This window comes from Doryrhamphus excisus, linkage group LG5, assembly GCF_037039965.1.
Source record: "Doryrhamphus excisus strain RoL-2023G ecotype Guam linkage group LG5, RoL_Dexc_Guam_v1.1, whole genome shotgun sequence".
Lineage (NCBI taxonomy): Eukaryota > Metazoa > Chordata > Actinopteri > Syngnathiformes > Syngnathidae > Doryrhamphus > Doryrhamphus excisus.
Genome location: NC_136361.1, coordinates 7,612,199 through 7,622,901, shown reverse-complemented (window position 1 = coordinate 7,622,901; position 10,703 = coordinate 7,612,199). Strand labels below are relative to the sequence as shown.

At 49.3% G+C, this 10,703-nt stretch overlaps 2 long non-coding RNA genes across 2 annotated transcripts; both read right to left on the bottom strand.

The window, feature by feature from the left end:
- Positions 1 to 202: 202 nt before the first annotated feature.
- On the bottom strand, positions 203 to 10,069 carry LOC144898508 (uncharacterized). Its single transcript, XR_013627388.1, has 3 exons — positions 9,644 to 10,069; positions 9,113 to 9,171; positions 203 to 2,648 (listed from the first exon to the last, which is right to left on the bottom strand). It is a non-coding gene; the product is annotated as an uncharacterized LOC144898508 (long non-coding RNA).
- A 308-nt stretch (positions 10,070 to 10,377) lies between these two features.
- On the bottom strand, positions 10,378 to 10,703 carry LOC131105499 (uncharacterized). Its single transcript, XR_013627389.1, has 3 exons — positions 10,624 to 10,703; positions 10,479 to 10,551; positions 10,378 to 10,406 (listed from the first exon to the last, which is right to left on the bottom strand). It is a non-coding gene; the product is annotated as an uncharacterized LOC131105499 (long non-coding RNA).

Below are 10,703 nucleotides of genomic sequence, written 5' to 3'. Positions count from 1 at the left end.
TGTGATGTGCTTTATTGCTTGGCACACACAACCATTGTTCAAAAATGCACTTTATTCACTCTCAAACACATTGTGAGCAAGAACATACGGCAAGTCATTGTGAGCCAGCGGAAGGTCCCAGGAGGCTCATTCCAAGTGTGCCTGACGCAGCTTTGCATCCCATTCTATCTGCTACAGTTTCGTGTGGCTGAGAAGCTGTCAGGTTTAATCACCAAAAATCTGTAAAGCAACCTGCTCAAAGAGGACAAAGAGACGTGGGATAGTTTTTCTTGCAAGGAGAGTGATTGAAGTCTGCTCAGTAACAACCTCCAAATCAACTCTGAAACAGCCTTCACTCTCCTGCCTTTTATTTAGGAATGCCCTAGGTCACATGAGGTCTCAACTGCTACGGGAAGGAGGTGCTGACTATCCAGTTGAGACCATTTGAAAACAAACCACTATCTGCCTCATGCACACATGCTCCTCTCGTGGTTGACTGCTTGAGCACTCAACTGTCTCCTTCTGCTGGTGTCCCATCCTGTAATAAAAAAAGTCATGCATACACACACATAGAACAAAGCTATACTTATCTTACTAACTTGTAGCTAGAAAGGCAAACAGTTAGACCAGCAAATTGGATAACTTATCTACAACAGTTCCAACATTTCCCTCCTGTTTATCCAGTTTGCACTAAATAGGTTATCATTCAATGACCTCTTCTAAAACGATTTTCAGTCATGAAATCATTACTTTAGCACAGCATGTTACACTCAGAGGGGAGACTTGTAGTCTCCTGGATCTGGGAACAAGTCTGGTAGATTGAGAAAGCTATCTTCTCGGTCATCATCGCCTTTTTCATCTGCTTGGGGCAAGAGTGCATAACATTGGTCTTGCTCCCATACAGATGACAGATGTCCTGTTTTACTGCATAAGATGCTTGTTCTGCCATTAGTAACCAGTTATCTATCTTGGAAATTCCTGTGGTTATTTTAAACCAGTCGTCAACCTTGGGGTCTGTATATACTATTATTCCAGCCCGCAACGTCACCAAGGTCATTTCTGGTTTCTCAAGATGCACCGTAAGGGTTTGGCACAACTGAATGGGGTAGCACTTATCATACCCTGCTTTCCACTGACATAGGATGAATTCCCAGCAAGTGCAGCCCAACCATACGCAAGAGATATCTTCACTGGACGGGTTTGGGTCCAGGTGTTGACCTAAGGTTAAATCGATCGTTATGATTAGGGTTTTGCCCTCGTTTGATTCAGATAATGAAATCAGTGGCCGTTGATGTCTCGCAGAGGTAGTACCCGTGTAGGATTTCCAATCATGGCCCAGGGGGTCTGCCACTAAAGATTCCCAACCCCCTTCTCTATCATTCAGCATATACCAGGGCCCTTCGTTTGGGGTAGCATATATTCCTCTGCTACGAAGTTGGTTTACAGGTAGGGTGATGATAGTAGTACGGTTCTCTGGAATGCACACTCTGAGCAAACTTATGTGTTGGTCCCTGCCACACGCTGGATCGGTATTATTTTGTTTTTTGCTTCGATTGGGGTTATAATCGCCCTTCCTTCTTTCACGCATCCTCGCTTGGTCTTCCCATATTAGGCCTATGCCTATTATCATCATCATGCTTATCAACCCTCCCAGGGCAGTCAACGCTTTTCTTTTTGGGGTGGTCATGCTGGCTGCAGTCCCGCAACCCTTCCTAATAGCATACAGAGTTGTGGACAATCTTCACCGGGTTTGAGACGACTGCACACTAGAAGCACAGCCCCCTTTGTAGTCGGACTTCCTCTGTAGCTAGGTGAAAGGTTGCAGTTCTACAACAGATACCACAGGGCTACAATAATTACGCAAATGAGCAACCCTATATTGAAGATTAGGATTGAAATTTAAAGCTTAGTCATAACTTATCACCTTTTTACAATGTGTTAAATGTATCCACGTGTTCCTTTCCGCTATTTTGAGTGCAGTGGGTGTTGTCAACAGAACCTGGTATGGACCTTCCTACTTGGGTGAATCCCAATGCTTCTTTTTTATGCTTCTTATCAGGACCCAATCTCCTGGCTCCACTAACTGGTTTTCCTGTTGGGACACAGAGGTTGTATCATCACTATCTTGTTGATCTATCAGTTGTTTTTGTTGTTGTAACATCTTTCTCATGTATTCTGCTAGGGTACTTTCATCGTCTGTCTCCCATACGTTTGTGGCAGTGGTAGGGAGTGAAAGAATACTGGCTTACACCAGAGGTTTTCGAAGACCAGACAACGCCACCCTGGGAATTTCACCCAGAGAGTCAATTTCTTTTTTTTCTTTTCCCTCTTAAGGCATACACAGGTTCATTATACTCATGAGGCGTGAGACATGGTTCACATTATAAAAAAATTAATAGATTTTATTAACAAGTTAACATCTTTCTAAAATACCACACACACAAGGAGGGTAAGAGGGAAACCTAATCAGGTGCTGAGGCTTACCAGGTGGACAATGGGCTTGTGAAGGGGGGAGGGATCCACCCAAAACAACTCAAAAAAAGCACCCAGTCACACGTGACACACTCACACAGGGTTGTGCAAAGAAAATCAATCCCAGAGGAGCACCGCACAGGGAAGGAGGGGATACCGCCACCCAGATCACCAGCACCACCACCGATCCTCAGCAACTGAAAAGGGAATAACACAATTAGTGGGGTCAAAAACAAAATAATAAGCAATTAAACAAAAGTAACAAAATTGTACTAACTAAATTGAAGGTAGAGCCACTAAACACAAATGAAACAAGCAAAACAACATATGATAAATAAAAGAAGAACTACTCCAAAAAATCCACCCAATTCCCAAAATCAAATAAAGCGACTAGGCTAGAAAATATAACTAAGTCAAAATAATCCTAAAACAAAAAGGTAAACTTACAGAAATCATCTAACCAAAAGCAAAAGGAAAACCTATACAATGGTAACTAAACAAAAAGGGATCTACAACCCCACCATTAAAACATAATAAAAACGAAACTCTAAATAAAAATGGCACGTAGTGTCTGTCTGTCAGGAGAGGCCGGGCGGCCTGGCCAGTCAATCACAGGAGTCCAGAGCGCAAACAGAGGTCACCAGCGCCAAGCTCCCAGCCAGGCGAAGCCGCAAGACCGAGCAGCAGCGGAACAGGTCAGCGGGAAGCACAGCGGCGGGATAGCAGCCAGTCAAGGCAAGCAGCGGACGAGCAGACGAAACAGCGGAAGCAACCGCAGAGACCGAAAAGCGGAGACAAAGCAGTGGAGACAAAACACGGAGTTCTCAGACGGCTGGCATTCAGGCAGATTACACCTTCTAAGCAGATGTTAAAATTAATGATATGGCCGACAATGATGCGGTTACGACCCATGTTAGTACTCTACATACCTTCTAGGCAGATACACAGGCACGTGAGAGGAGCGAGGGAGGGAGTAAGCCCAGGCGGCTACGGGTGTCTCACCTATGACCACACTCGCATTAGCAAGCTACGAGCATGCACAGCAACGGAGAGAGAGGGAGAGATAACACTCACCACAATAGGACGCCGAAAGACACGTATGCCCCAACAGCACACCGATCACTGTCTCAGTCGAACACTTGACCCGGAAGTACACAGGCGGAAGTGCAGAGAGAGAAACAGTGAGAGGAGCGCTGCTTAAATACTCTCCACCCACACAATGATTGGCCGGCAGTGAACTCTGTTTAACGGGACACGCTGCATAGGGAGATATGGATATACTCCTATGCTGCTACATTCTACCCCCCCTTCTTGCATCGTCGCCCCGACGATGAACAAAAATGAGGGAGATACTACAAACTAGCTCCAAGGTCTAAACAAAGCAGACACTCCATTCGAAACAGAAGGGTTGGCAACTTTTGGGTTTCTAGCTGGCCGTGGGAGATGATACACATTAGTGTGGTGGCCAGCAGTTGACCGAAGGGTCCGACGAGGAGCCATGTGATCCGGACCGGCCTGACCAACTAAGGGAACAGCCAAAGATGTTGAGGCTTCCTCTGGTGAAGCACTCGAGGGACGACGCCCAGGGGGGTCTGAGTTGGGCGGTGGCACTAAAATCTGGGGTGTGGGACAAGTCATTGTCACTAACCTGGTGGTGGGCATGGCCACGGGTACCTCAGGAGTCTGGTGTCCCAAAACGAGCAAATCATACTCAAATGAGCACTCATCTTCAACCGGTGGCTCTTCAACAAGGGGAGAGTTATGGGAAGAGGCACTACCGGGGGAGTCTACTCCAACCACAGCCTTCAACATAGTACGATGTACCTGTCTTACCTTGGTCAGGTCATCTACTGGCCCGATTGTGTACACTGAACCCCCTTGGTCTGGTGCCCTCAACACTTGATACTTTACCGAACTCCACCTATCACAGGTCTTATGAGGCCCCCTAGCGCTAAAGTCCCGCAAAAACACCAACTGACCCTCACCTAACGGTAGATGTCTCACATGCTGGTCATGGGCTCGTCGTCTGCGATCAGCGGCCTGTTGCAAGCGCTCCTTTGCACCTTCAAATGCCACCTGCAGTCGAGCTTGGTGCTCCTGAACCCACTCGTGAACCGAGCCACCAACAGGACTCTCAACTCGACCCAACAGGAAATCTATCGGCAGTCGAGGGTCTTGGCCGAACATCAGGAAAAAGGGCGACTCACCCGTGACCTGATGGGGAGTAGTGTTGTAGCAGTAGAGGACCTGGGGCAAACAGGCATTCCAATCCCTCTTCCTGGAGACTGGCAGGGTACGCAACAGCGGTTGAACCGCTCACACTGACCATTTCCTTGCGGATGGTAGGGAGTGGTACGAGATTTCACAATGCCGTACAAGTTACACAACTGCTGGATGAGGGAGCTTTCAAAATTACGACCCTGGTCAGAATGCAACCGAGAAGGAACACCAAACTTGTAGAACCACTCGGAACCACTCAGAACCACCTTGGCCACCGTGGCAGCACGCTGATCGTGGGTCGGGATAGCTACGGTGTACTTACTAAACACATCTGTCATCACCAAGATGTTCTCTACACCATTCTGGGCAGGCTCCAGGGTGGACTAATCAATGGCAAGGATTTCATTGGGGCGTGACGCCAACAAATGCCCCATAAAGCCACTAGCTTTAGGGTGTACATCCTTGGCAACCTGACATCTCTCACATGTCTGACACCATCGGGTCACGTCTGCAGACATGCTGGGCCAGTAGCATCGGGACCGTAGGAGCGCCAACGTTCGCTCCACTCCCTGGTGCCCGTGCTCCTGATGGATTTTGGTCAGGACCTCTTTACACAGCGCACTCGGCAGCAACAACTGAAGCATAGCTTCAGCACCATCGGGGCGGAACACCTGGCGATACAGCACCCCATCCTTTTCAACCAGTCTGTCCCACTGACGAAGCAAGGCCAGTGCAGACTGAGACAGCTGTACCCGTTCCTCCCGAGTGGGACGCTGCTTTCTTTGCCAGAATTCTAGCAGTTCCTGGATGACAGGATCAGCCTGTTGAAGGGCATGAAGTTCAGGGGCAGAGCGCTGTGGCATGACAGCGACAGAAGCTTGAGTTACCCCCACCTTTCTCAACCTCAGGGCTTGTTCCAAGGGCTGAGGCATGGCGGTGCCGGGAAGCATCATTTCCACGTCTTGAGGGCCAGGCGGGTGCTGACGGGAGAGCGCGTCTGCATTCCTGTTGCTTCTGCCAGAACGATACTTGAGCTCAAAGTCAAAAGAGGCCAGCTGAGCTGCCCACCTCTGCTCAGTGGCGGCCAGTTTAGCCGAAGACAAATGACTAAGAGGGTTGTTGTCAGTATAAACCACACACTTATTACCCAATAAGTACTCCCTGAACTTTTCCGTCATGGCCCACTTAAGGGCCAAGAACTCCAATTTCATGGAACTATAGTTAGCCATATTCCGTTCTGTGGGCTTCAGACCTCGACTAGCGTAGGCTATCGGTCTTACCTTACCTGCCTGCTCCTGAGAGAGCACCGCGCCCAAGCCGCCATGGCTTGCATCCACCTCGAGGACAAAAGGAAGGGAAAAATCAGCATAAGCCAACACAGGTGCAGTGGTGAGTCTAGCTTTCAATGCCTCAAAGCTCTGTTGGCACTGGTCAGTCCAACACCTGATGACACCACGGTCAGACCTCCTACCAGCCCTAGTGTTGCTACACTCAGCTACAACTTTGTGCAGAGGGGCTGCCAGCTTGGCGAAACCCTCCACAAACCACCTGTAATAACTGGCGAACCCGAGAAAAGAGCGTAACTCCGAGACAGTAGTAGGAATTGGCCAGTTGGCGACCACTTCAATTTTGCTCGGATCGGTGGAGACACCCTCACCAGAAATCACATGGCCTAAGTAACTCACTTCTCTCTGGAAGAAGGAGCACTTACTGAGCTTTGCCTTGAGGCCCTCCTGCTGTAATCGACCTAGGACCAACTTCAGCCTCTCCAGGTGTTGTTCTATAGTGGGGGAGAACACAACGATATCATCCAGATACAATAATAATGACTGACACTGCTGATCACCAAAGATACGCTGCATTAACCTCTGAAAGGTACTGGGGGCGTTACAGAGCCCAAAGGGCATTCTGTTCCACTCAAACAGGCCGAAGGGTGTGCAAAAGGCAGTCTTGGCCCGATCTGCCTCAGTAACTGGAACTTGGTCGTAACCACTGGCCAAATCCAGGGTCGAGAACCAGCGAGCACCACACAGAGCATCCAGGGACTCCTCTATGCGTGGTAGAGGGAAGGCATCCTTATGGGTTTTACTGTTGAGCTGCCTGTAGTCAACACACATGCGAATCGAACCATCTTTCTTCCTCACTAACACGATAGGAGACGCATAGGGGCTACTGCTCTCCCGAATGACCTGGGATGACAGCAGCTGGTTAATGTGCTCCTTTACGACCTCGTACTCAGAGGGTGGAATACGCCTGTAGCGCTGCCGGACCGGGACATTATCAACCAGAGGAATGTCGTGGGAGATGAGGTTGGTACACCCAAGGTCTCCCTCGTGGGCTGAAAATACAGGGGTGTACTGCTGAAGCACAGCCCTCACCCTACCTTGCTCCTCAGCAGACAATGGGGACAGGTCCATGTCTCCCAGCTGCTGTTGCACACTGGGAACAGCTGTCTGGGAGGACAGAGTGGCCACACCTGATGGCACCTCGGTGATCCCTGCAGGCAGACTGACCACATTCACCAAGTCCAGCGTGCCAACAGCTGTACGGGGATGCAACAGCACCTCGATGGTGCCCACATTAACAACAGGTATGTAGGCTGTACCTCTGACTACTCGGACCAAGGCAGGGGACGCAAGCAACCCAGCAGGCAAACCAGAATCAGAGGGCTCAAAGAGGACAGTGGAACCAGCGTACTGCGCTGAACATGTGGCAGTCACAACTTTCATGGCTCCGCCAGGGATCCGCCAGGTTCTCTTACCTCTGATCTTTACTTGTCCTGGAACGTCACGAGGGGTCCGAGTGCTGTCAACGCGGCACTGCTGTAGGGCCTGCATAACAGGCCTGGGGGCCTCCAAAACACAAGGCTGCGAAAACAAAGTAGCGCCATGTTGCACAAAAAGCTCGTGGTAACACTTGCGCATCACATTCATCCCTAAAACACCAGGCACCCGGGCAGGTGCACCATCAGGGGGGTCCCTTACCACCAACACTCCACAGTGGGGCATTAACTTACCACAAAGCTCCACCTCAAGCTCTAGGTAGCCAAGATAGGGGATAGCTAAACCATTAGCAGCCTTGAGCTCCAACCAGTGACGGCGCTCCTGACCCCAAGGCTCGAAATACTGGCGGAAAAACCCCTCAGAAATCGTGGTGACCATAGAACCCGTGTCCACCAAACAGGGAACCTTAACTCCACCCATGTCCACATCTAGATGGGGACAAGATGAAATCAGCTTAGAAGACTCAAAGCTACCTGAGACCTCCTGTGAGCCAGTGGCGGCCCCACCCAAACTGTGGCTCCGCAGTTCGGTGGGCACTAGTTTTCCGACACCGGAGCGTTGTGGGACTGCCTACCAGGGGTAGGAGGGGGTCGGGAGGGGACCTGTGAGCGGGAAGAAACACGCGCTCCATCACAATGTCGGGCAATATGACCAGGCTGATTACAGCGCAAGCACACTATGGGGCCAGTACGAGGTGGGCGGTTGTACTGCTGGGGATTCTGCAGCCGAGCAAGGCTCTCAGTGAGCTGATTGAGCTGCTCTTGCTGACGTTTTAGCATTTCTTTCATCTCACTGATCTCTGATACGGAAGATGAGGGGACAGACACCTGAGGACCACCATGAACCCCATACTGAACACCAAACATTAGGGGGGCGGAGTGACTACGGCCTCTTGCGCCACCAGGTAACCCTTCGCGCTCCCACTGGATCGCCTCTGCCCTAACATCAAGCAAAGTGGAATTAGGCTGTCTACGCACCAACTGCTTCAGCTCACAACGCAGGGAACTGTTGAACACCTGCTCAACAAACTGGTCCCTCAGGAGGACTTCAGAGTTCAACATACCGGCCGGGGCACGCTGCTTCACCCTCTCCATGAGACCCATCAAAGCGAGGGAAAACTCTTGAAGAGTCTCCCCCTCTGTCTGCTTCCTAGAGAAGAAAGCCTCCTGCAGTGCAACATAAGAATCTGAACACCCGTATAGCTCCTGTAAAATGGCAAGTATGCGATTAGGATCCTCTCTCTCCGCGCTCTAGCCTCACCCTCTAAGTGATCAGACAGGAAGAATGCCTGGTCAGACCGGGATAGATGCCGGGCTCTCATACAGGCCTGCACCTCCTCTTTCCACTCACTCAAACCTATACCTACCCTTCCCCTAAAGACTGGACACTTCCTATCTCTAGGCACAAAAATTAGTCTCTCTGGTACAGAGACACTAGACATGGAGGGGACAGTAGGTGGCGCAGAAGTAGAAGGAGGAGCACTAGGCCCAGCCTGTTCCTGTCGCAACCGCTCATTGTCAGCTTTTAACTGTGCAATTACATTTCTGAGTTCCTGAATCTCTTCCTCCATAACTACAGGGAAAGCAGTATACTACAGGTAGTTAGTATGGCGCAACAGTACCACAAAAAAAAAACCGAACCTGCTGAAACAGTCTCACCAGAACTGTCACAAGGATCCGCTGTGAATTACCGCTGCTTTGTCTCCAAGCTCTCCAATCTGTCAGGACCAAAAACAAACAAAATCAATACACAAAACAATCAGAAAGTAAAAAAAAACAAAAACACAAAGGAACACACGTCTCAGCCTTTCAATTGAGTAGATCCTGCCGACAACGCCAAGTTTGTGGCAGTGGTAGGGAGTGAAAGAATACAGAGGTTTTCGAAGACCAGACAACACCACCCTGGGAATTTTCACCCAGAGAGTCAATTTCTTTTTTTTCTTTTCCCTCTTAAGGCATACACAGGTTCATTATACTCATGAGGCGTGAGACATGGTTCACATTATAAAAAAATTAATCGATTTTATTAACAAGTTAACATCTTTCTAAAATACCACACACACAAGGAGGGTAAGAGGGAAACCTAATCAGGTGCTGAGGCTTACCAGGTGGACAATGGGCTTGTGTAGGGGGGAGGGATCCACCCAAAACAACTCAAAAAAAGCACCCAGTCACACGTGACACACTCACACAGGGTTGTGCAAAGAAAACCAATCCCAGAGGAGCACCGCACACGGAAGGAGGGGATACCGCCACCCAGATCACCAGCACCACCACCGATCCTCAGCAACTGAAAAGGGAATAACACAATTAGTGGGGTCAAAAACAAAATAATAAGCAATTAAACAAAAGTAACAAAATTGTACTAACTAAATTGAAGGTAGAGCCACTAAACACAAATGAAACAAGCAAAACAACATATGATAAATAAAAGAACTACTCAAGGAAAATCCACCCAATTCCCAAAATCAAATAAAGCGACTAGGCTAGAAAATATAACTAAGTCAAAATAATCCTAAAACAAAAAGGTAAACTTACAGAAATCATCTAACCAAAAGCAAAAGGAAAACCTATACAATGGTAACTAAACAAAAAGGGATCTACAACCCCACCATTAAAACACACATAATAAAAACGAAACTCTAAATAAAAATGGCACATAGTGTCTGTCTGTCAGGAGAGGCCGGGCGGCCTGGCCAGTCAATCACAGGAGTCCAGAGCGCAAACAGAGGTCACCAGCGCCAAGCTCCCAGCCAGGCGAAACCGCAAGACCGAGCAGCAGCGGAACAGGTCAGCGGGAAGCACAGTGGCGGGATAGCAGCCAGTCAAGGCAAGCAGCGGACGAGCAGACGAAACAGCGGAAGCAACCGCAGAGACCGAAAAGCGGAGACAAAGCAGTGGAGAGAAAACAGCGGAGTTCTCAGACGGCTGGCATTCAGGCAGATTACACCTTCTAAGCAGATGTTAAAATTAATGATATGGCCGACAATGATGCGGTTACGACCCATGTTAGTACTCTACATACCTTCTAGGCAGATACACAGGCACGTGAGAGGAGCGAGGGAGGGAGTAAGCCCAGGCGGCTACGGGTGTCTCACCTATGACCACACTCGCATTAGCAAGCTACGAGCATGCACAGCAACGGAGAGAGAGGGAGAGATAACACTCACCACAATAGGACGCCAAAAGACACGTATGCCCCAACAGCACACCGATCACTGTCTCAGTCGAACACTTGACCCGGAAGTAC